Here is a 24,571-nt window from a genome sequence, read left to right as displayed (position 1 = left end):
AAACACAAAATGCTTAATATGTAAGCCGGGCATGGTGGCACACGCCTTTAATCTCGGCATTTGGGAGGCAGAGATAGGAGGATCTCTGTGAGTTCCAGGATAGCCATCATCTACATAGTGAGTTCTAAAACAGCCAGGAATACATAGACAATTGACACAAAACAATTTAATATATTTAAATATGTTAGCAATATTGGTATATACAAAGCCCTTCTAACAATATTTTAAAATAGGTTATAAAGAAATAGATTAATGTATGGTATATAAAATAGTTTCTACATAGAAAAATACAATTTAAAAGGCAGGTGAGAAATAACAGTAATATATTTTTCAGCTTAAATAAAGAAACCTACAAGTTTAAGAGGCAACAAAGAGAAAAGAAAAAAAGGATGAAAGATTATAAGAAAGGAAGAAAATAAAACACCACAAAACAAATTTTACTAATGTATTCCTTATCAAATGACATATTTCTATGTACATTTATCATTTGCTTATTTTCTTAAAGACAAAAAATATTGCATGAAAACTTCTATTTCCAGACATAGAGAAGAAATGGGGTAGATTTATCCTCTCACCCAAGTAATTAAAAAGTATCAGCAACATTGATGTAATTACGTTCATGAACACTACAGTTTTCAGACATTGCATATCAAATAAGGAATGATGGTAGTTCCTTATAAAGGAAGAAGTTTATATATAAAGTTAACCTCTAAGTCAGATAGGGAACAAAGGAGAAAGGTAAGGAATGATGGAAGACTGTAGGGAGGCTGTAAGCTTTTTCACTGTTCCGGGTACTCTATAGAGAATATCCAGGCCACACTAGAGGGCTATGAAGCCTAGCGGGCCCCTTTGCTGAAGGCAGAATGAAGTGAGGGAGGATAAGAACAAGGAGAATCCACAAGGCCCAAAAGCACAGTAAAAAGGATCTGTAGGAAAGTACCACGGAGTGGAGTAAGTGTGGAACAGGGACTAGAGTTGTGGAAACTATTTGAAACTAGGTGGGTGGAGAGATGGGACACTAAGGAAGAAATAACATGCTTCTTGAACAAACCAGACCAAAAGCAAACAAACGTCACCAAAAATAGATAAAGAACATAGCAAGGAAGAACAAAACAAGGAACTTGTGTTTAAGTGAGACCAGGAATGTTTCATGCTCCCACCATCCTAAGTGAAACAGTCATGCAAAACACTAAGGAAAACGCTGTCTAGATAGTGAGGAAAAGTCATCTCCTGGATAAAAGTGGTTCTGCTACTGAAAAGTTTCTGCACCCCAGTAAGCCTCATCACCAATGCAGTAATCCAAATCAGACCAAATCAAACCGAATTAGAAAAAGCCCACGTGTGGAACTTCCACCATAACAGGTACCACGTCAAAAGCAGGGCTATATAAGTAACCTAATTAGTCAATGATATATCTACCAATGAGGTCAAATGAAATCAGTTTTTAAAATTATGTCTTTTATTTTTGTGTAGAGATTATAATTACATGATTTTCCCCTCACCTTTACTCCAAGGACAATAAAAGACCAGGGGTCGGGGTGGGGGCAGAACCCAACAAGCCTGAATCCTACACAAAGAACTAAGGAATGCTGACAGCAGGTAAAATCCAGCTTTTAAAACTCACAATCAAATAGAAAAGGGGAGAAAAACAGATCTAGTAAGAGAACTAGAAAACAAACTTCAAGACCTTAGATTTAAATGAACCATATAAATTCCCCATTGAAAACAAATAGAAATTATACTCCAATTAGAATGCAATAAATGTCAGATCAGAGAAAAAAGTAATCGTCAAACTATACAATGTCTACACAACTCCCTCTGAGCCAGATACAGTAGTTGCTGCCATTTATCTCAGCAGTTGAAAAGCTCAGACAGAATTGTTGCACTTTGAGGCCAGCCTAGAGTTTATAGTTAGTTACAAGCTAGGCTGTTAACACATGAACTGTTGCCAAAAGGCAGAACAAAACAATACAGGGTGTGTGTGTGTGTGTGTGTGTGTGTGTGTGTGTGTGTGTGTGTGTACAAATATGCTAAATAGATTAAAAGTTAAAAACTGCAAAACTCGACAGGTGGCACATGCCTTTAATTCCAACACTTGGGAGGCAGAGGCAGGTGGATCTCTATGAGTTCGAGACCAGCCTGGTCTACAGAGCGAGTTCCAGGACAGCCTCCAAGGCTACAGAGAAACCCTGTCCCAAAAAACCAAAAGTTAAAAACTGCAAAAATTATATACCATGAAATACTATCAAAATACAGAAATGAAAGATATTGATATAAGACGAACTAGGATATAGAACATAAATATTACCAAGGCTTAAGATAATCACTTCACATAATTACAAAAAATTATAGTAATAAAATATATTGTATCAAAAGTGAGAGGTTAGAGTTAGGGTCAGCAGTACTTAATGAAATTTTAGACTTTTTAATAAACTTTGTTAGAAAATACAGAAGTACTTCAAATTAACTACCTAAGCTTTAGACTTAGAAGAAAATTTAGAAGAACTTTGAATTCATATATTCTAGTAATTTTTCCCTTTCCCCAAGTCCTCTCCTCCAGACCTACTCAACAAGAAACTAGAGAAATAATTTTAAAGTAAATTAATCCCTAGAGCAGCATAAATAAAGAAATAAGGGAAGCAGAGAAATCAGTTAAATGGAGCAACAACAAAAATCAATAAAATAAAAAATTGGACCTTGAGAGCTTGTTTGGAGGTTCTAGCAGGGGAGCGCAGCTACTCGTATAACCTTGACCGAAGACCGGTCCTCCTCTATCCAGGGAAGGTCGTCCTCTTCGACCCAGTGTGCAGCTTCGGGAGGGACACACATGGAGTGGTGAGGGAGGAAGGGGACACCCGCCTAGCCAGCCAGATCAGCCGAATCAACCCTGGCGATCAATGGGGTGACAGATGTAGCAGCCAGATCGCCCTCACATCGGGATTTTAGATATGGATCAGGATAGTGCCAGTCTGCACTTCCACAGATAGAGAGTCTGGGAAACAGGAAAGAACCTAAAAGATATGCATATATGCATAGTACCCAAGAGAAGAGGATGGAGACAAGATCCTCTGAATGGATGGGGAACACGGCGAGGGGTGGGGGGGAGTGGGACCTGGGAAGAATAGAGGGGGTAAAGAGGAAGGGAGTTGGTCATGGGGGAACAGGAAGTTGAGGGGGTGGGGGTAGAATAGGGGGAAGAGGGAATCATAGGATCGAAGACAAATCAGGCACCAGAGTGACCTCGAGTGATCTAAAGGTATAACATCAATTGGCAAGCTAAGCAATAGTGGAGGGACCACCTCGAATGCCCATTCCTGATAATGAACTTGATGTCTATAACCATCAGGGAGCCTTCATCCTGTGACTGATGGAAGCAGAGGCAAACACACAACTAATCACTGAACTGAACCCAAGGAACCCAGTGACAGAGAGAGAGGAGTGATGAGCAAATTGGCAAAGAATGGGCTGGCAAAACCAGCAGAGACAGCTGATCTGAACAGGGGAGTGCTCTTGGACCCCAGACCGACAGTGGGGAGGCCAGCATGGGACTGATCTGGACCCCCCAAATGTGAGTGTCAGTGAGAAGGCCTGGGCAACCTATGGGGCCCTGAGCTGTGGATCAGTGTCTATCCCTGGTATACAAACTGTCTTCATGTGCCTATAGCACAAAGAGAGATGCTCTCTCAGCCTGGACTCTTAGGAGAATGCCTTGACCCTACCAAGAGTAAAATGACAGACTCTAGATATCCCCTATGTGGAAGGATTTGGCAATAGGGTGGGAGGGAGGGGGAAGGGGAGTGCGGGAAGAGGGGAGGGAGAGGGAACTGGGATTGACATGTAAAACAAGCTATTTAAAATTAAAATAAAAAAATGATAAAAAAAGAAAAAAAATAAAATAAAATAAAAAATTGATTTTTAAAATATTTACTAAAACTGATAACATTCTTCCAGACTTATTACCAAGAAGAACACAGATGTCCTGTGTAAGGACCTATGAGGAGATATTACCATAAGTCATTAGAAATCAAAAATAAATATGAAAAATATTACACCAATTAATCTTACGAAGTATATGAAATGGAATAGAAGTCTTGATAAAACACAAACTATACAAAAAGTAGGAATCAATAACATATCAACTAATGAAACAAACTTCTAATCAGAAAATCTTTCTCAAAGGAAATGCCAGGCCATTTTGACATCAGTTGTCACTTTTATAAAACATTTCTTTTTTTTTTAAAGCACCAGTTTTACAAAATTCAAGAGAAAACTTAAAGGAAAACTAGTTTTCTGAGAAATTTTATGAAAATAACATTCTGATAACAAATAAAACAAAGATATCAAAATAAAAATTTCAGACTAGTATCTTTTTTGAACACAAATGTTAATAAAAATTTTAATCAACTAAATCCAATGTATAAGAGGAATTATGTACTGTAATCAAATAGAATTTGTCCTAAGAATTCAAAGTTGGTTTAACCTTGAAAAATCAATATGGTTCATCCAATTAACTTAGAACAATTTTTATAGATATAGAAAGGGCTACTGACAAAATATGAGAGCTCTTTCATAATAAAATCTCCAGTAAATTAGGAAAACAAATTTCTTCACATAATATCATCTAAGGAAAATCTATACATCAGTCTGACCAGTAAAAGGATAATTTGTTCAGTTTCACATATTGAAAAGTCAAAGATCCATCATCATTATTTCGATTTAATATCACACTAGATGTAGTAGTAAGAGCATGCATATGGGAAAGGAGGAATTAAAATTGTGTCTATTTCCAGATAATATCATAAGAGGAAGAAAACTACAAAACTGTTGCATGACTACTAAATGAACTGAATCATGAAGAATGGAAGATCAGATGTTAGAGCTATCAGATGGCTCAGCATGTCACCAAAACCTGTCACCAAAACTTCTCTCTCTCTCTCTCTCTCTCTCTCTCTCTCTCTCTCTCTCTCTCTCTCTCTCTCTCTCTCTCTCTCTCTCTCTCACACACACACACACACACACACACACACACACACAAAATATTCAAAGCTTTAAAAACCAATTATTTCCAGCAGGGCGTTGGTGGTACACGCCTTTAATCCCAGCACTCTTCGAAGGCAGAGGCAGGTGGATCTCTGTGAGTTTGAGGCCAGCCTGGTCTACAGAGTGAGTTCCAAGACAGCCTCCAAAACAATACAGAGAAACCCTGTCTCAGAAAAAAATGAATTATTTCTTGCTATGAATTTAAATTTGAAAACTATTTACCACAGCAACAAAATTACTTTAAAATAAGTTTGATTAAGTTTTTGATGTGGGGCTTCAGAGATGGCTCAGTTGAGCACTGGTTGATCTAAAGAGTTTTAATGTTGTTATGATAAAACACTCTGACCAGAAGAAACTTTGGGAATGAAAGATTTATTTTAACTTGGAATTACAGATCATAGTCCATCACTAAAGGAAGTCAAGGCAGAAACTGCTTGCTCTCCCATGCATCATGGGAAACTCTACCAGGAAACTCACAGTTAAGAAGTACAACAGTAAAATAGAGTAATGGTGCTTGATGGTTTGAGCAGTTTATGCTCAGCCAGCTTATTTATCTAGTCCAGGTCAACGTACCAAGAAAATAGTACCAACCACAGTGTGGACTGGACCCTTCTATATCAGTTAACAATCAAAACAACCTCTTACGGACATGCTCACAGGCCAATTTGGTCTAGAAAAAATGCCTCTCTGATGCTCTCCTCCCAGGTTAGTTCTAGGTTGGGTCAAGTTGACAGCTAACAAAATATTCCATGACAGAGCCAGATTTAAGCAATACGTATCCATGAATCCAGCCCTACAGAAAGTGCTGGAAGGAAAACCTAGATCCAAAGAAGATAACTACACTCACAAAGACATAGGGAATAGATAATCCCACTTTACCAAACACCAAAAGAAAAAGGGAGGAGAACATACACACAATAATACCACTACCAATAAATCAAGCACAAACAAGAATCATCAATCAATGGTCATTAATATCCCTCATTGTCAATGGTCTCAACTTGCCTATAAAAAGACACAGAGAAGCAGAATGGATATGAAGACAGAACCCATCCTTCTGCTGCATACAAGAAACATCTCAACGACAAAGATAGACGTTACCTCAGAGTAAAGGGTTGGGAAAAGATTTTCCAATCAATCAGACCCAAGAAACAAGCGGGTATAGCAATCCTAATATCTAACAAATTAGACTTCAAATTGAAATCAATCAAAAGAGATGAAGAAGGATATTTCATGTTCATAAAAGGAAAAGTCCATCAAGATTAAGTCTTATTTCTGAACATCTATGCTCCAAATACAAAGGCACCTACATTCATGAAAGAAACATTACTAAAGCTCAAATAGCACATAAAATCTCACACACTAGTAGTAGGAGACTTCAACACTCTGCTCTCACCACTAGACAGGATCTCCGGACAAAAACTTAACAAAGAAACAAAAGAACTAATAGAAATTATGACCCAACTGGGTTTAGCAGACATTTATAGAACATTCTACCCAAACACAAAGGGATATACCTTCTTCTCAGTGCCACATGGAACCTTCTCTAAAATTGACCACGTAATAGGAAACATAGCAAACCTCCACAGATACAAAAAAATTGGAATAACCCCATGTGTCTTATCAGAACACCATGCATTAAAATTAGAATTCAACAATAACACAAATCGCAGAAACCCTACAAACTCATGGAAATTGAACAATGCACAATTGCACCATCCCTGGGTAAAGGAAGAAATAAAAAATAGAAATTAAAGACTTCCTGGAATTCAATGAGAATGAAGACACAACATACCTAAACTTATGGAACACTCTGAAAGCAGTGCTGAGAGGAAAGTTCATAGCACTAAGTGCCCACATGAAGAAACTGGAGAACAATCACACTAGAGAATTAATAGCACAGCTGAATGCTCTAGAACTAAAAGAACCAAACTCACCCAGGAGGAGCAGACACCAGGAAATAATCAAATTGAGGGCTGAAATCAATCAAGTAGAAACCAAGAAAACATTGCAAAGAATCAATGAAACAAAGAGTTGGTTCTTTGAGGAAACTCAACAAGATAGACAAACCTTTGTCCAAACTGACCAAAAGACAGAGAGAGAACATGCTAATTAACAAAATCAGAAATGAAAAGTGGGACATAACAACGGACACTGAGGAAATCCAGAGAATCATCAGGGCATACTTTGAAAACCTATACTCTACAAAATTCGAAAATTTAAAGGAAATGGACAATTTCCTGGATAGATATCACTTACCAAAACTACATCAGCTACCAACAGCTAACATCAAACTAAATGGAGAGAAAGTCAACGCAATTCCTCTAAAATCAGGAACAAGACAAGGCTGTCCACTCTCTCCATATCTCTTCAATATTGTACTTGAAGTTGTAGCTAAAGCAATAAGACAACAAAAGGAGATCAAACTTTTACTATTTGCAGATGATATAATAGTTTACATAAGTGACCCAAAAAACTGCAAGGGAACTCCTAGAGCTGATATACACCTTCAGCAAAGTGGCAGGATACAAGGTTAACTAAAAAAAAATCAGTAGCCCTATTATATACAGACGATAAAGTGGCTGAGAAAGAAATCAGAGAAACATTACACTTAACAATAGCCATAAACAGCATCAAATATCTGGGGATAACGTTAACCAAAGAAGTGAAAGACCTGCATATCAAGAAATTTGAGTCTCTAAAGAAAGAAATCAAAGAGGATACCAGAAAATGGAAAGATCTCCCATGCTCTTGGATAGGTAGAATCAACATAATAAAAATGGCAGTCTTGCCAAAAGCAATCTACAGATTCAATGCAATCTCTATCAAAATTCCAGCACAATTCTTCACAGACCTTGAAAGAACAATAATCAACTTTATATGGAAAAACAAAAGGCCCAGGATAGCCAAAATAACCCTATACAATAAAGGAACCTCAGGAGGCATCACCATACCTGACTTCAAGCTCTATTACAGAGTTATAGTCCTGAAAACAGCTTGGTATTGACACAAAAATAGACAGGTAGACCAATGGAATCTAATTGGAAACCCTGATTTTAACCCATACACTTATGGACACTTGATTTTTGACAAAGACACTAAAATTATACAATGGAAAAAAGTAAGCATCTTCAACAAATGGTGCTGGCATAACTGGATATTGCCATGCAGAAGAATACAGATAGATCCATGTCTATCGACTTGCACAAAACTTAAGTCCAAATGGATAAATCTAACCACACTGAAACTCTTAGAAGGGAAAGTGGTAGATACACTTCAACGAGTTAGTACAGGAGACCACTTCCTGACATAACAGCAGTAGCACAGACACTGAAGTCAACAATTAACAAATGGGACCTCCTGAAACTAAGAAGCTTTTGTAAGGCAAAGGACACAGTCAACAAGACAAAAAGGCAGCCCACAGAATGGGAAAAGATATCCACTAACCCCACATCTGACAGAGGGCTGATCTCCAAAATTTACAAAGAACTCAAGAAGCAAGTCTCCAAAACACCAAAGGATCCTATTAAAAAGTGGGCTACAGAACTAAATAGAGAATTCTCAATAGTGGAGTCTAAAATGGCTGAGAGACACATGAGAAAGTGCTCAACATCCTTAGCCATCAAAGAAATGCAAATCAAAACAACTCTGAGATACCACCTTACTTCTGTCAGAATGGCTAAAATCAAAAACACTGAAGACAATTTATTCTGGAGAGGATGTGGAGAGAGGGGAACACTCCTCCACTGCTGGTGGGAGTGCCAACTCATACACCCACTTTGGAAATCAGTATGGAGATTCCTCAGGAAAATGGGAATCAATCTACCACAAGACCCAGCAATTCCACTCTTAGGCATGTATCCAAAGGAGGCAAATTCATACAAGAAGGACATCTGTTCCACTATGTTCATAGCAGCATTATTTGTAATAGCCAGAACCTGGAAGCAACCTAGATGCCCCTCAACTGAAGAGTGGATAGAGAAAATGTGGTACATTTACACAATGGAGTACTACTCAGCAGAAAAAAAAAAAACAATGGAATCTTGAAATTCGCAGGCAAATGGATAGCACTAGAAGAAACCATCCTGAGTGAGGTAACCCAGTCACAAAAAGAGAAACATGGCATGTACTCACTCATATATGGATTTTAGACATGGATCAGGATAGTGCCAGTCTGCAATTCCACTGACAGAGAGTTTGGGAACCAGGAAAGAACCTAAGAGAGATATGCATAGTACCCCAGAGAAGAGGAATGAGGCAAGATCTCCTGAACCGATTGGGAACACGGTGGGAGGTGTGGGGGAGTGGGCGTTGGGAAGAAGAGAGGGGGAGAAAAGGAGGAGAGAGTAGGTCATGGGGGAACAGGAAAGTTGAGTGAGGGGTAGAATAGGGGGAGAACAGGATAAGAAATACCATAATAGAGGGAGTCATGGGTTTGAAGAGAGATCTGGCACCAGTGAGACCTCTAGCGATCTAAAAGGATGACACAAACTGGCAAGCTAAACCATAATGGAGAGACTACTTTAAATGCCCATTCCTGATAATGAAATTGATGTTTACCTCATATGCCATCCTAGAACCTTCATCCAGTGACTGATGGAAGCAGAGGTAAACACTCACAGTTAAACACTGAACTGAACCCATGGAACCCAGTGACAGAGAGAGGAGCGATGAGCAAATTGGCAAAGAATGGGCTGGCGAAACCAGCAAAGACAGCTGATCTGAACAAGGGGGGAGCTCTTGGACCCCAGACAGACAGCTGGGAGGCCAGCATGAGACTGATCTAGACCCCCTGAGTGTGAGAGTCAGTGAGGAGGCCTGGGCAACCTATGGGGCCCTGGGAAGTAGATCAGTGTTTATCCCTAGCATACAAATGGACTTCGTGTGTCTATAACACAAAGAGGGATGATCTCTCAGCCTGGTCTCTTAGAGGAGTGCCTGGACCCTGCCCTGAGTGAAATGACAGACTCTGGATATCATGTGGAAGGAAGTGTGGATAGGGTGGGGAGCTGAGGGAAATGGTGGGGGGTTGCGGGAGGAGGGGAGGGAGTGGGAACTGGGATTGACATGTGAAACAAGCTATTTAAAATTAAAGTAATAAAAAAAAACAAGCTACATAAGTTTTGTTTCAAAATGGAATAACTGGGGTATAAAAACAACCACATTTAAGCAAAAATAAAACACAGCAGTATAAATCCACATGATGCCTGGCTTCTAGGAGTCACTCATAATGTAATCTTCTGGTTCCAGAGACTTAGGGAGCCCCACTTCTATAGCTCTGCTCCTGCAACACACAGCCTGTCTCAGACCTAGTCTGTCTTCACGTACCACTTGTCATTGTCCTTGGTAAACATCCCATGGTCCTGGCATCTCCAACAACCTGGAGTCTCTATTGCTACTGAGGCTGCATCTTTAACAAAGTCTCGTCTTGGTGTCTCTGTGAAGCTATACTAAATTAATCTTTCTATAGAATTTAAGACCACCTGACCAGGGATGGTGCTACAGAGTGGGTTGAACTCTCCTATATCAACTAACAACCAAGACAACCCCCCACAGACATGCCAACAGGCTAATGTGACATAGACAATTGCTCAAAAGAAGTTTTCTGCTAAGATGACCATAAGCTGTGTCAGGTTGACGATTACAGCTAACCAGGGAATCCTTCTTTCTAACAAAACTAGCAGCTGAACGTTTTCCAAAAATCATAATGTAGTAGAGATAGCTAGCTTTCCTTAAAGTATTTGCAGACTAAATAATTGCCTTCAACTCCACAGACTTAAGCCTTTTTGTAGGTATAAATAAACCAGTAAAAAGAAGATGTTGACTTCAACTTTTTGATATGTGATGCTGACAGATTTTAAGTTATGCTTTATCCTCCTCTTGTTCTTGTGAACACAGCTAACTGACTCATAAGGAAGTCTAGGCTTTTTTTCTCTTTTGATACCAGCAGGAGATTTGAACCACAAAAGCTCTTACCTTAATACTACAACTCTAATCCTAATCCCACACTGTTGTAATTTTAAAAAGAGGCACAAGAGAGAAAGAAGTTATATGACAGAGCTTGGGTGGTGGGGTTTTTATTAAAGGAAAGGGAATGAGAAAAGGGGAGAGTGTGTAGGGAGGAAACTGGCCTCTGGAGATAGGAGCAGCAGAAGAGGAAAGAGAGGCAGGAATGTGGGAGAGAAAAAGGGAGAGAGAGGAGAGACAGAAAAACAGGCAGAGAAGCAGAGGCAGAGTGAGCCAGAGACAGAGAGAAAGAGAGAAAAACGGGAGGTGGTCAGGACCCTTTTAAAAGAGAATATAGTAAATGTGCATAGGTGTTGCTCTTGGTGGCTGCAGCTGAGTGTGTATCCTGTCAGAACTCCAAGGACAGGACAGGACAGATGGCTGAATATTAATAGTAACTGCAATGAAAATTCAGGCAATTTTCTTTCTTTTTCTTACTTTGGATGTGCTTGAGTGATTTACCCAATTCTCTCAACTACATAATAAATATTTTCATACCCTGTTAACATAAGTGAAATGTGATCAGTTTCAATATCAGAATCAACTTTGAATGAGGGTCCATATGACTACAGGTGACCATGTAACTAGCAAATGTCTTCACACTACATTAACTAAATCTTCTCCACTTCTGAATAACAGTGGAATTTCTCTACCTAAATAAAATGATGTGCTGTGCTAAAACTACGGAATCTTGAACTCAGTCATCATCAAACAGAGTCACAAATTGCTTTTGGGATGTTGAAGGTTACAGAACTTAGTCTCTCTACTTGGTACGTGGTCAGCTACAAGGAAGAATATAGCTACTCAAGAAACAAAGTAAATGTGTGGGCATATCATTTTGATGGGACAATTAATGAGTGAATAAATGTAAGAGGTTTGCAATGCTACCTTGTAAAATTTAGGAGCAAACTTTTTTTTTTCCTTGTCCATGTCACTAGCCTCCATTTTTTTTATCTAGACAGATGGTGTTATTTCACAGATATCCATTTTAAATAATATCTAAAACTTAGTTTCCTGCTACTATTTTGCAGTTACTAAAAGATTCATATAAATTGATTTAAAAGTACAAACACAAAAATACCATGAAAATATAGTGATTTAATTAAGATAAAATATCTCAAGATCTTAAAGCAGTAATTTATTACTCAGTTTAATTCACGCTTTCACCATCTGCTTTATACTACTGAAATGTTTACCTAATTTTAACACACATATAAAATGTAACAAAAATGTAAGACTATAATTTACTTTTCAAATATTAAATCCTTAATTACATGAAAGCATTACAGTTGATGGTGAAAGCAGCATGGTAGTTACAGAGAATCTGGTAATGTTTAAGATCAAGGAAAGATTCTTTAGAAATTCATAACCACAGATCATCTTACATTCCATCTTAAATGGTCTCCCTGTGCAAATGTTGACTTTAATACATCAACTTACGTAGGCCATGATACCCCATTTTTTGGTCAAATGCTAGTATACATCTTGTTAGGAAAGCATTTTTTAGATGTACCTTATATCTCAATCAAAAACCTCTTGAATACAGTAAACTGCCCTCCATTATAGGTCTGTGTCTCCTCTAAATCCTTGATGTTCTTGATAAAAAAGACTAAGAGACCTTAGGAAGGAAGTCTGCTTCCAGACTGCTTTTAGACACAATATCAACTCTTTCCCGGATTTCCAGCCAACCAACATAATCTAGATTTTGGATTTGAGACTCTCATAAATGTATGATCCAATTTTTAAAAATGTCTGGTGATTAACTGATAAAGAGACACATATGTACAGACACACTAGTGGCTGTTTCCTCTAGGGAACCCACATGAATATACCTTATTTTCAATTTATCCTCTACCATTCATCCTGAGTCATCTTTTTAGGATACAAAATATATAATTTTTCATCTGTTTTGTAAATTCACTGTCATAAGAAAAATATACAAATTTCTTATGCAGTTTTAATCACATGTCCCAGAGGGTATTTTACGAAATGATTGCTCCCTATCATTTAGCCTTTGATGTCCTTTGACATGTAGTTAGAGATGCTAGTTTTTTGTTTTGTTTTTTAAGAGCATCAAATACAATCAAACTCAGGAAATTTTTATGCGGAATATAGTATTGGTCCTGAAAACTTGCCTGAACTATTTTTTTCAGCCTTCCCAGTAAATTATTTAGTGTGCTTTTAAAATAAATGCACACATACAAATTTAATCTCTTTTGAACTAGAAATCTAATTCTAGGAGGAGGCAATGCTTTTAAATGGAAACAAGAATTTCAGTAAACATAAAGCTACAACTACCACTTAGATACTTTGTATTCCTCATGCCAAATGACCTAACTGGATGTGGACTCTGATTTTTATGAGAAGCAATAGATACTACTATAAAAATTGTGCCAGAATTAGTTTCCTAATTCTTCCATGCCCGGTAGTAGTTACAGTTTGACAAGTGTTCAGTAACCCTTGAAAAGATGATCTAGGTAGACCTACTAGGAAAGCAACTTAGAATAGCAGAAGAGTTAGCTGTTGAACCCAAATGTACTATATACATGTATGAAAATGGCAAAGAACTAAATTTTTAAAATTCTAGAAGAATGAGCTAATAAATATCAGTTGCAATTCTGAAGTGACTGTGGCAGAAGAGAATCATATTTTGTTTTGCCAAACCTCTTATTATAAGAGTTTTAACATACTAAACTAAATAAAACTTATTGGAATCAGTGACAAAACAGAGGAAACAGAATGAGGTATAGGAATAAATGAGGGGCTTGAAGTGACTGTGGGCTCTGCTCAGGGCCCAACTCCCACTACCTTCCCTTGGATCTTCCTGGTCCTGCTCAGAGCATAGAATGGACCAGCCCCCTGTACCTCCCGGAGTCTGGCCACATCTCACTCTTGGCCTCCTGTACACCCTCTGCCCACTGTTTGAGGTGAGTGTGGGCTCTGCTCAGGGCCCAACTCCTGCCACCCCATCACCCCCTTCACCCCACCCTCACCCCCTACCTCCCACATGGATCTTCCTGGGCCACTCCCTGCATAGGACAGATAAACCACCCATACTCATTCTTGGCCCCCCATAGGCCCTCCGCTTGAGTGAGGAGAATACCAGGAGAGGCTGGAACTTCCAGAATCCCAGACACTTAAGTCTTGGCCCACCTACATCACTGGTAGATGAGAGGAGAGGGAGAGATCCCACCTGCACTCACTCGAAGAAGGGATGAGAAGATGATAGTATAAGAACACACTCAACAATAAAAAGACCAATACGACACCACCAGAATCTAGGAACTGTACACCATCAAGACCTGAACACTCCAACGCAGATGAAGCAGAAGGGAAGGACCTTAAAAATAACTTTATGAAGATATTAGAGACCCTCAAAGAGGAAACAAGAAAATCCCTTAAATAAATGAAAGAAAAAACAAACAAAAATTTAGGAAATGGAGGAAAAGAGAAACCAAAAAATTCAAGAAATAAACAAATCCCTTAACGAATACAAAGAAAGCCAAGAGAAAGCAACCAAACAAGTGAAGGAAACTTCAAGGCTTGAAAGTTGAAATAGAAACAATAAAGAAAACATAGGATGAGGTGATGCCAGAAATAGAAAAACTGGGTAAGTGATCAAGAACTACAGATGTAAGTATAACCAATAGAATACAAGAGATGAAAGAGAGAATCTCAGCTGTTGAAGACTCACTAGATGAAATAAATACACTCATCCGCTATGAAAATCTCAAGTCCAAAAACTCCTTAACACAAAATATCCAGGAAATATGGGACACCATGAAAAGGCCAAATCTAAGAATAATAGGTATAGAAGAAGGTAAAGAAATACAAGTCAAGGGTGCAGAAAACATATTCAACAAATCATATTTAAAAAGTTCCCCAACCTAAAGAAGGATATGCCTATGAAAGTACAAGAAGCTTACAGAACACCAAATAAACTGGACCACAAAAAGAGGTCCTCTTGCCACACAGTAATCAAACACCAAACTTACAGAATAAAAAAAAAATAAGAACAGCATAGGAAAAAGGACAAGTAACATATAAAGGCAGATCTATCAGAATTACATCCGACTACTCAAAGGAAACTCTGAGAGTCAGAAGGGCCTAAACAGATGTTCTACAAACACTAAAGGAACATGGATGCCAGCCCAAACTACTATACCCAGCAAAGCTTTCAATCACTATAGATGGTGAAAACAAGATATTCCATTAAAAAAACAGATTTAAACAGTACATATGTACAAATCCAGCCCTACAGAAACAACTGGGAGGAAAACTCCAACCCAAGGAAGATAGCTACACTCACAAAGTCATGGGCAGTAGATAATCCCACATTACCAAATGCCAAAAGAAAAAAAGGGGGGTATTCACACACAATACCACAATCAACAACAAAGCCCCCCCCAAAAAAACAAGAATTAACAGACTAACAGAATGAATACAAAGACAGAAGCTGTCCTTCTGCTGCATACAAGAAACAACACAAATTGCAGAAACCCTACAAACTCAAAGAAATTGAACAATTCCCAATAGCACCATTCCTAGATCAAGAGAGAAATTAAAGACTTCATAGAATTCAACGGGAATGAAGACACAACATACCCAAACTTATGGGAAACTTTGAAAACAATGCTAAGAGGACAGTTCATAGCACTAGGTGCCCACATGAAAAAGCTGGAGAATGCTCACACTAGAGAATTAACAACACAACTGAAAGTTCTTGAACAAAAAGAAGCAAACTCACCCAGGAGGAGGAGACACCAGGAAATAAATTGAAGGCTTAAATCAATAAAGTAGAAACAAAGAAAGTAATACAAAGAGTCAATGAAACAAAGAGTTGGTTCTTTGAGAAAATCAACAAGATAGACAGACCTTTATCCAAACTAACCAAAAGGCAGACACAGAGAGCATGAACAAAATTAGAAATGAAAAGTGGGACATAACAACAGGTACCGAGAAAATCCAGAGAATCATCAGGTCATACTTTTAAAACCTATACTCCACAAAATTCCAAAATTTAAAGGAAATGGACAATTTTCTGGATAGATACCACTTGCCAAAATTGAATCAGGACCAGATAAGCAATTTTCTGGATAGGTATCACTTACCAAAATTAAATCAAGAACAGATGAGCAATTTAAACAGACCTATAACCCCTAAAGAAATAAAAGCAATCATTAAAAGTCTCCCAACCACAGTAAGCCCAGGGCCAGACAGTTTCAGTGCAGAATTCTACCAGAAATTCAAAGAAGAGCTAATATCAGTACTCCTCAAACTGTTACACACAATAGAAGCAGAAGGGTCATTGTCAAACTTTTTACGAGTCTACAAATACCTTGGTACCCAAACCACACAAAGATACAAGTAAGAAAGAGAACTACAGACCAATCTCCCTCATGAACATTGATGCAAAAATACCCAATAAAATATTGGCAAATCGAATCCAAGAAAAATTATCCACCATGATCAAGTAGGCTTCATGCCAGGGATGCAAGGATGGCTCAATATACAAAAATCCATCAATGTAATCCACTAGATAAACAAAATGAAAAAAGGAAAATCACATGATCATCTCACTAGATGTGGGGGGAAAAGCCTTTGACAAAATCCAACACCCCTTCTTGATAAAGATCTTGGAGAGACCAAGAATAACAGAAACATACCTAAACATAATAAAAAGCAATATATAGCAAACCAACATCCAACATCAAACTAAATGGACAGAAACACAATGTGATTTCTCTAAAATCAGAAATAAGACAAGGCTGTCCACTCTTTTCCTATCTCTTCAATATTGTACTTGAATTTCTATCTAGAGCAATAAGACAACAAAAGAAGATCAAGGGGATACAAACTGGAAAGCAAGAAGTCAAACTTTCTCTATCTGCACATGATATGATAATTTACATAAGTGATCCAAAAAACTCTACCAGAGAACTCCTACAAGTGATAATGACCTTTAGCAAAGTGACAGGATGCAAGATTAACTCAAAAAATTAGTGTTCCTACTATATATAGACTATAAACAGGCTGAAAAAGGAATCAGAGAAACATCTTCCTTTACAATTGCCACAAAACAACATAAAAACAACCAAGCAAGTAAAAGAATCATATAACAAGAACTTTGAGTCTTTAAAGAAAGAAATTAAAGAAGATACCAGAAAATGGAAAGATCTCCCATGCTCTTGGATAGGTAGATCAATGCAGTAAAAATGGCAATCTTGCCAAAAGCAATCTATAGATTCAATGCAATCCCAATCAAAATCCCAACATAATTCTTCATAGACCTTGAAAGAACAATACTCAACTTTATATGGAAAAACAAAAAACATAGGATAGCCAAAACAACCTTGTAGAACAAAGGCACTTCCTGAGGTATCACCATCCCTGACTTCAAGCTCTATTCTAGAGCTACTGTCCTGAAAATGCCTTGGTATTAGCACAAATATAGACAGGTAGACCAATGGAATCGAATTGAAGACCCTGAGATTAATCTACAAACCTATGAGCACCTGATTTTTGACAAAGAATCTAAAGTTATACAATGGAAAATAGAAAGCATCTTCAACAAATGGTGCTGGAATAACTGGATGCTGACATGTAGAAGATTGCAGATAGATCCATATCTATCACCATGCACAAAACTTATGTCCAAATGGATCAAAGACCTCAACATAAACCCAGCCATACTGAATCTCTTAGAAGAGAAAATGGGAGATACCCTTGAACGAATTGGTACAGGAGACTGCTTCCTGAACATAGCACCAATAGCACAGACACTGAGATTGACAATTAATAAATGGGACCTCCTGAAACTGAGAAACTTCTGTAAAGCAAAGGCAGAGTCAGCAAGACAAAATTGCAACCCACAGAGTGGGAAAAGATCTTCACTAACTCCACATCCAACAAAGGCCTGATTTCCAAAATATACAATGGACTCAAGAAGCTAGTCACCAAAATATCAAACAATCCAATTAAAAAGTGGGATACAGAACTAAATAGAGAATTCTCAATAGAGGAATCTAAAATGGTTGAATAACACTTAAGAAAGTGCTCAACAGCCTTAGCCATCAGGGAAATGCAACTTAAAACAACTTTGAGATTCTACCTTATACTGGTCAGAATGGCTAAAATAAAAAACACCAATGGCATTCTATGCTGGAGAGAATGTTGAGAAAGAGAAACATTCCTCCATTGCTGGACTACTTTGGCGGTTTCTCAGGAAAATTGGAATCAGTCTACCTCAAGATCCAACAATTCCACTCTTGGGCATATACCTAAAGAATGCACATTCATACAACAAGGACATATGTTCAACTATATTCATCGTAGCATTGTTTGTAATAGCCAGAACCTGGACTCAACCTAGATGACCCTCAACCTAAGAATGGATGGAGAAAATGTGGTACATTTACACAATGGACTATTACTGAGTGGGAAAAAAGCAATGGAATCTTGAAATTTGCAGGCAAATGGATGACACTAGAAGAAACCATCCTGAGTGTGGTAACCCAGTCACAGAAAGACAAGCAGGGTATGTACTCACTCATATATGGATATTAGACATAGAGCAAAGGACTACCAGCCTACAATTTATACCACCAGAGAAACTAGGCAACAAGGAGAATTCCAAGAGAAGAACATATGGTCCCCCAAAGAAGGGGAGGGTGACAAGAAGCCCTGAGCAAATTGGGAGCAGGGGGGTGATGGGGAAGTCCTGTGTATATGTAAATAAGGCACTGTTGGCCAATAGGGAAGCAAGATAGGTGGGACTTGGAGTCTAGGAGGATTCTGGGAAATGTAGTGTAGGGAGTCGTTGCCATACGATTCCTAGGAAGTGAGGACACAAGTCTGTGTCCTCAGTAAGATAAGACCTTATAAAAATATATATTATTAATTATGGGTCAATAATTAAGTCAGAGCTAGCCAATGAGAAACCATAAGAAATGGTCAACAGCTTCATAATTAATATAGTGTCTTGTGTGTTATTTGTGGGCTAAAAAACAGCAACGGAACCATGAGGCAGGAACCCCGCAACAATATGGTGTCAGAAGTGTGATATGAATTTCCCCATAAAATGACAAAAGCTTAAAGGGGATTTTAGAAACAAAAGAACAGAGACAAGCAAGGTTTCTTGGTAGCAGCATTTTTCTCAGGTGGGCTCTGTTTTGCTAGAGACAAGCAGAGACTTGCTGGCCAATGCTGACAGTCAACTCACGTCTGACATCTTGCAAAAACAACAGTTAAAACAGCCACAGTTTTGATTAGCAATGTTGTTTAACAGATAAGACATGAGACCAAAAAAATAAAGATTTACAGTAAAGTCAGATTTAGATGAAAATAAAAACCTCTTAAAGTTTACAATGTGTTTAAAAGTATACATAAGCTTGAGAGAGAAAAAAAAACAGGATAGTGGTAAAAAAAAATAGAGAAGCCAGTTGTGGTGGTGCACACTGGTAGGATTTGCTCCAGAGGCAGAGGCAGAGGCAGAGGCAGGCAGATTTCCAGAGAAACCCTGTCTCTAAATAAATAAATAAATAAATGTAAAAAAATAGACTAATATATAAGCCACGTAAATATGGAAAATATACAAATAATGTTTATAAATTTTTGTTTTCATTTAAATGGGGTTAGTTATAAATGATTAATGATCACAACCAATCTCTTTTTAAAGATAAAAGGGAGATTATGATACAGAAATGAATACTTTGTATTGGAATTTATTTTCATTTATTGATACAAATTCAAGGTCAATTTTGTGATATGTATGTTTCTCCTCTTGTTTAAGTATTGTGTTTATACTGATTTTTTAAAACATAATGCATACTTAAATACATATTATAGATGATTATAATAGTCAAGACTTATAGTTAAATTAGTTAGGTTTTCTAGATATAGAGATGTATTTGAGATAGATAGTCTTCAAACCTTTCAAAGACCTTCAAAAAATGGCATTTAAAATGGTTTAGGATTTTTCTTGACAATGAGAAATGTCTGCTCCTGGCACACCAATTATGCCTGAGAGGAAGATGGGCATCGAAGAAACTCGTTATGGAGTTTTCTTTCAACCTGGCAAGATTAGTCATTTGGACGAGAAACTACTCTTGCCTAGACTGTTTGACTGTTGCTGTATAATCTGGACATACAGGACCCACAGAAAAGTGACTACTGAATTTGGACAGTCCTTCAGGGTTCCTGCTTCATGGAAGAGTCTGCCAGACCTTCTACAGGACCAGAAAAATGACTGACAGACTGCCAATGCAGATGAACAGTTTGAAATTTCCTGCTTTGCTGGGAAGTCTTCCAGACACACTGTGGCCTATGGGCTGAAGATGGATGCCCTAACATTACTGAGGAACTTCAGGTGACTGTCCAGGCAGCGAGATGTCTCTGTCAGTTCTAGTATCCTTCTAGGTCTTTGATGGAGTTGAAGACAGATAGTTCTAATCATAGTTTTCCTTAGTTATGATAAAAGATAAGCTACATATAAGAGTTTAGACCCACAAAGATAGGATAGATGATAAAATACTTTCTTTAAATCTTACTAAATGTTAATGAACAAAATATTGTAACTATAGTTCTTACTTGATAACTGTTCTGTTATATATAATTTGACTATGTTAAAGTTAAAACCTTTCTTTTTATTTAGACAGAAAAGAGATGATGGAGAAGTCCTGTGTATATGTAAATAAGGCACTGTTGGCCAATAGGGAAGCAAGATAGGTGGGACTAGGAATCTAGGAGGATTCTGGGAAATATAGTGAAGGGAGTCTTCGCCATGTGATTTCCAGGAAGAGGGAATGCAAGTCTGTGTTCTCAATAAGATAAGACCTTATAAAAATATATATTAGTAATTGTGGGTCAATAATTAAGTTAGAGTTAGCAAATGAGAAACCATAGCAAATGGCCATCAGCTTCATAATTAATATAGTGTCTTGTGTGTTATTTGGGGGCTAAAAGTGACAATGGAACCCTGGGCAGGAATCCCACAATGGGGGTGGGAGAGTGTGGGGAGGGGAAATGGGGAGAAAGGGAGGGGGTAGAGAGCAGGAGGGATCAGGAGGACTGAGACAGGGGAGGAAAAGAAGAGGGCAAGAAAGGAGATGCCTTGACAGAGGGAGTCAGTATAGAACTGAAGAGTACTTTGACATCAGACATGGAGATGCAGAGTTTGGAGTTTGTTCAGTTGGTTTTCGCGGAGTATTTCCTTGCTGTGTTCCCTTTCCTCCATTTTGGAATGATAATGTATACTCTATGCCATTGTATATTGGAAGTATGTGATCAGCTTTTTTATTTTGATTTAACAGGGGTTATAGTTAAGAGACTGCCATGAGTTTCTAAAGAGACTTTGGACTTTTAAACAGGGTTGAGACTAAATGCATTTTACATATGATACAGTTACAAGCATAAAGAGAGCCAAGTATTGGAATGTGATGATTGGATGAAAATGCACCTCCCCATAGACTCATAGAAAGTTTCATTATTGGAGATATGGCCTGGCAGGAAGAGGTGTGGCCTTGTTGAAGAAAGTGTATCATAGGGGACAAACTAAGCTCAAGTCAGGCCCACTGTCACTCTCTCTTCCTGTTGCCTGCAAATCCAGTTGAAGAATTCTCAGCTAATTCTCCAGCACCATGTCTCCCTGCATGCTACCACGCTTCCTGCCAGATAATAATGGACTAATCCTCTGAACCTGTAAGCCAGCCCCAATTAAATGCTTTCCTTTAAAAGAGTTGCTATAGTCAGGGCATTTATTCACAGTAATAAAACACTAAGACACTCCATAAAATTATATCAAAATTTAAAATATGAATTTACTATATGATAAGCTTCAAAATTAAATAAAAATTGGGAGTCAGAGAGATGACATAGCAGATAAGGGAACTGACTGCTGTTCCAATGGACCTGGGTACAGTTCCTAGCACCAACATGGTGGCTCACAATCATCTGTAACTCCAGTTCCAGGGATACAAAATGATCTTCTGGCCTAACATGGACACCAAACATGTACATAGTATGCAGACATACATGCAGGCAAAACATCTATACACATGAAATAAAGAATAAAACAGCAAATGAATCTGAAGTAAAAAATTAACTAAATATGTTATATAAGCAGAAGTGATGTCTTAAAAGAATAATAATCATTAAGATGTGAGTCTGTATCTCACATTATAAAACATATTTTTTATTTTTCAAAAGCAGAGATTGTCAAGCTATACAAGAAACAGATTTATGCTTCCCACAAAAACAGATTTTAAAATATAGTAAGTTAAAAAAAAGACAATATATTTTAAAAGATATATTATACTAAGACTAACCAAAAGAGATTTTGAGAGTCTATGTTCACCAGGTAAACTAGATTTCAGATCACAGAATATGACTAGACACATAAAGTCATTAACTAATATGAAATTTTTTAATTTTTCAAGAAGATTTTCCACTAAATGTTTACATATCTGATGACAAAGCTGAAAAAGCATAAAACAAAAACTGATGGAACTATAAATATAAATAGATCAATCTACAGTTTTAATGGGAGATTTTAATGCCACTATCTTAATAATGAGAAAACAGATAGAAAAGCAGTACAAATACAGACTTCAACACAATAAATCAGTTTGACCTAACTGACATTTATAGAACAAACTCTCAACAACTGCAAACACATTTAACACTTATCAATATGACAATATACAATGCTATAAAGAAAAGTTTCAATTAGTTGAAAAGAATTCAGGTTATACAAAATACAATATCTTACCTTAACAGAATTAAATTAGGACTCTTTAATATAAAGGTTACTGGAAAAATTCATGATACTTGAAGGCTAAATAATACAAATATCCTAGAGATTAAGAAAATGAATTAATTAGAATTTTAAAAATGTTTTAAATTGAATGGGAGCAAAAATACAATTAGTACAAATAATAAATACAAAATGTCGGGCTGTAATCTTTCAGTCCTGCCAAAATACAGTTGCTCCATTCCTTTTAATGTTTCCATCCTTAAAATGAAAAATTCTAGAGGTAGTTATAGAAACAAGAAACTCTAAAATGTAGAAGGAATAGTGACCTCAGGAAAGATACAACAGGGAGTTCCCATGTTCCACTATTGCCACTCAAATCATGGACAGGCTACTGCAGAAGCCTCCAAAATGAAAAGTTATAAAGCCTAGTCTCAATGGTTACACATTTAAAAAACATTCCCAAATCTAAGGCTCAGAGAATACTGAAAAAGAGGTTAGTGAATTTGTTGTGAGATTGTTTCTCCAAGTAATGTCGGAAGCAACACCCATAGAGGCTCACCAACATGACTGCCTAAATGTGATGACAACGATGACACCAATGAACATGTCAAACTGATCAGAAAAATGTCCACAAAGGCACAAGCCTACATGAAGAACTACAAACAACTGAGTAAAGCTGGCAGTGGAAGAGGTGGTCTTTCACCAAGAAAGAACATACCAATTGGCTGTCCAGTGCCAAACAGTTAGCCCTAAAAATATACATATAGGTAGCACTACATGGTCTAAACAGGTTATATTTAGGAATACATATGCATTCCTAATAACAATTAGTTCAAAAAATAAAGGCCATGAATTTGAAGAGTGGAGAGGGGTATATAGGAGGGCTTGGAGGGAGGAAAGGGGAGAAATCTTGTAATTAAATTATAATCTTAAAACTAAAAAAATAATTTAAAAGGTTATCTTATAAAAATAGCAGAGACCACTGACCTACCTAATGCATAAGCTTCAATGTAGAGTTATCAAAAATATCAAAGAAAAAAGGAAGGAAGGAAGGAAGGAAAAAAGGAAGGAAGGAAGAAAAGTTAATATGACACCTTCAAAGAAACAAGTGATGCTTTAGACTGCAAAGTAAACGATAAGGGTACAATATCCAAGGAAGAATTTAAAAGAATGACTCTAAAGATAATGGGTTAAATTGAAGAGAACAAAGATAGATGATTCAACACACCACGTAAACAATCTGTGACATGAGTGAGAAATGCAGCAAAAATAAAGATTTTGAAAATAAAAATTAGATATTTCAGAAATGAAGAACTCAATAAGTCCCAATAATAGACTGCATTAAGCATAATAAAGAATATCCAAATCCCCAAATCTGAGGACAAGTCTCTTGAAATTACCCAGACAATAAAGAAGAAAATATAATGTAAAAAGAATGAAGATGGCCTTTGAAATTTTTTGAGACATCAAACATTCATTTGAATTTTGGAAGTACATGAAGGGAAGGGCATAAAAAACCCATTTTGATAGCTAGTCTTCATTACTACCTTTGCTGGATTAGAATCACCATGGAAATACACCTCAAGAGAGGTTAAGAGGGTGTTCCCAGAAAAGTTTAACTGAGGAGGGAACCCCATGATGAATGTGTCCCACGCACTAGGGTCTTGAAGTCAATAAAAAGCAGAAAGCAAGTGGAATACCAGGACTCCTTGCTCTGCTTCTGGATAGCAGATGCAATGTGACTGGCTGACTTACATTTTACAGCAGTGACTT

At 37.4% G+C, this 24,571-nt stretch overlaps 1 protein-coding gene across 9 annotated transcripts in view; it reads right to left on the bottom strand.

The window, feature by feature from the left end:
- The window catches only part of Stxbp5l (syntaxin binding protein 5L), a 241,517-nt gene that overhangs the window by 175,474 nt on the left and 41,472 nt on the right, over positions 1-24,571 (bottom strand). The window lies entirely within an intron of this gene.

Source organism: Mesocricetus auratus, unplaced genomic scaffold (genome assembly GCF_017639785.1).
Source record: "Mesocricetus auratus isolate SY011 unplaced genomic scaffold, BCM_Maur_2.0 Super-Scaffold_100008, whole genome shotgun sequence".
NCBI classification, from domain to species: Eukaryota; Metazoa; Chordata; class Mammalia; order Rodentia; family Cricetidae; genus Mesocricetus; species Mesocricetus auratus.
The sequence above is the reverse complement of the archived record's forward strand: the minus strand, read 5'-3'. Positions and strand labels throughout refer to the sequence as shown.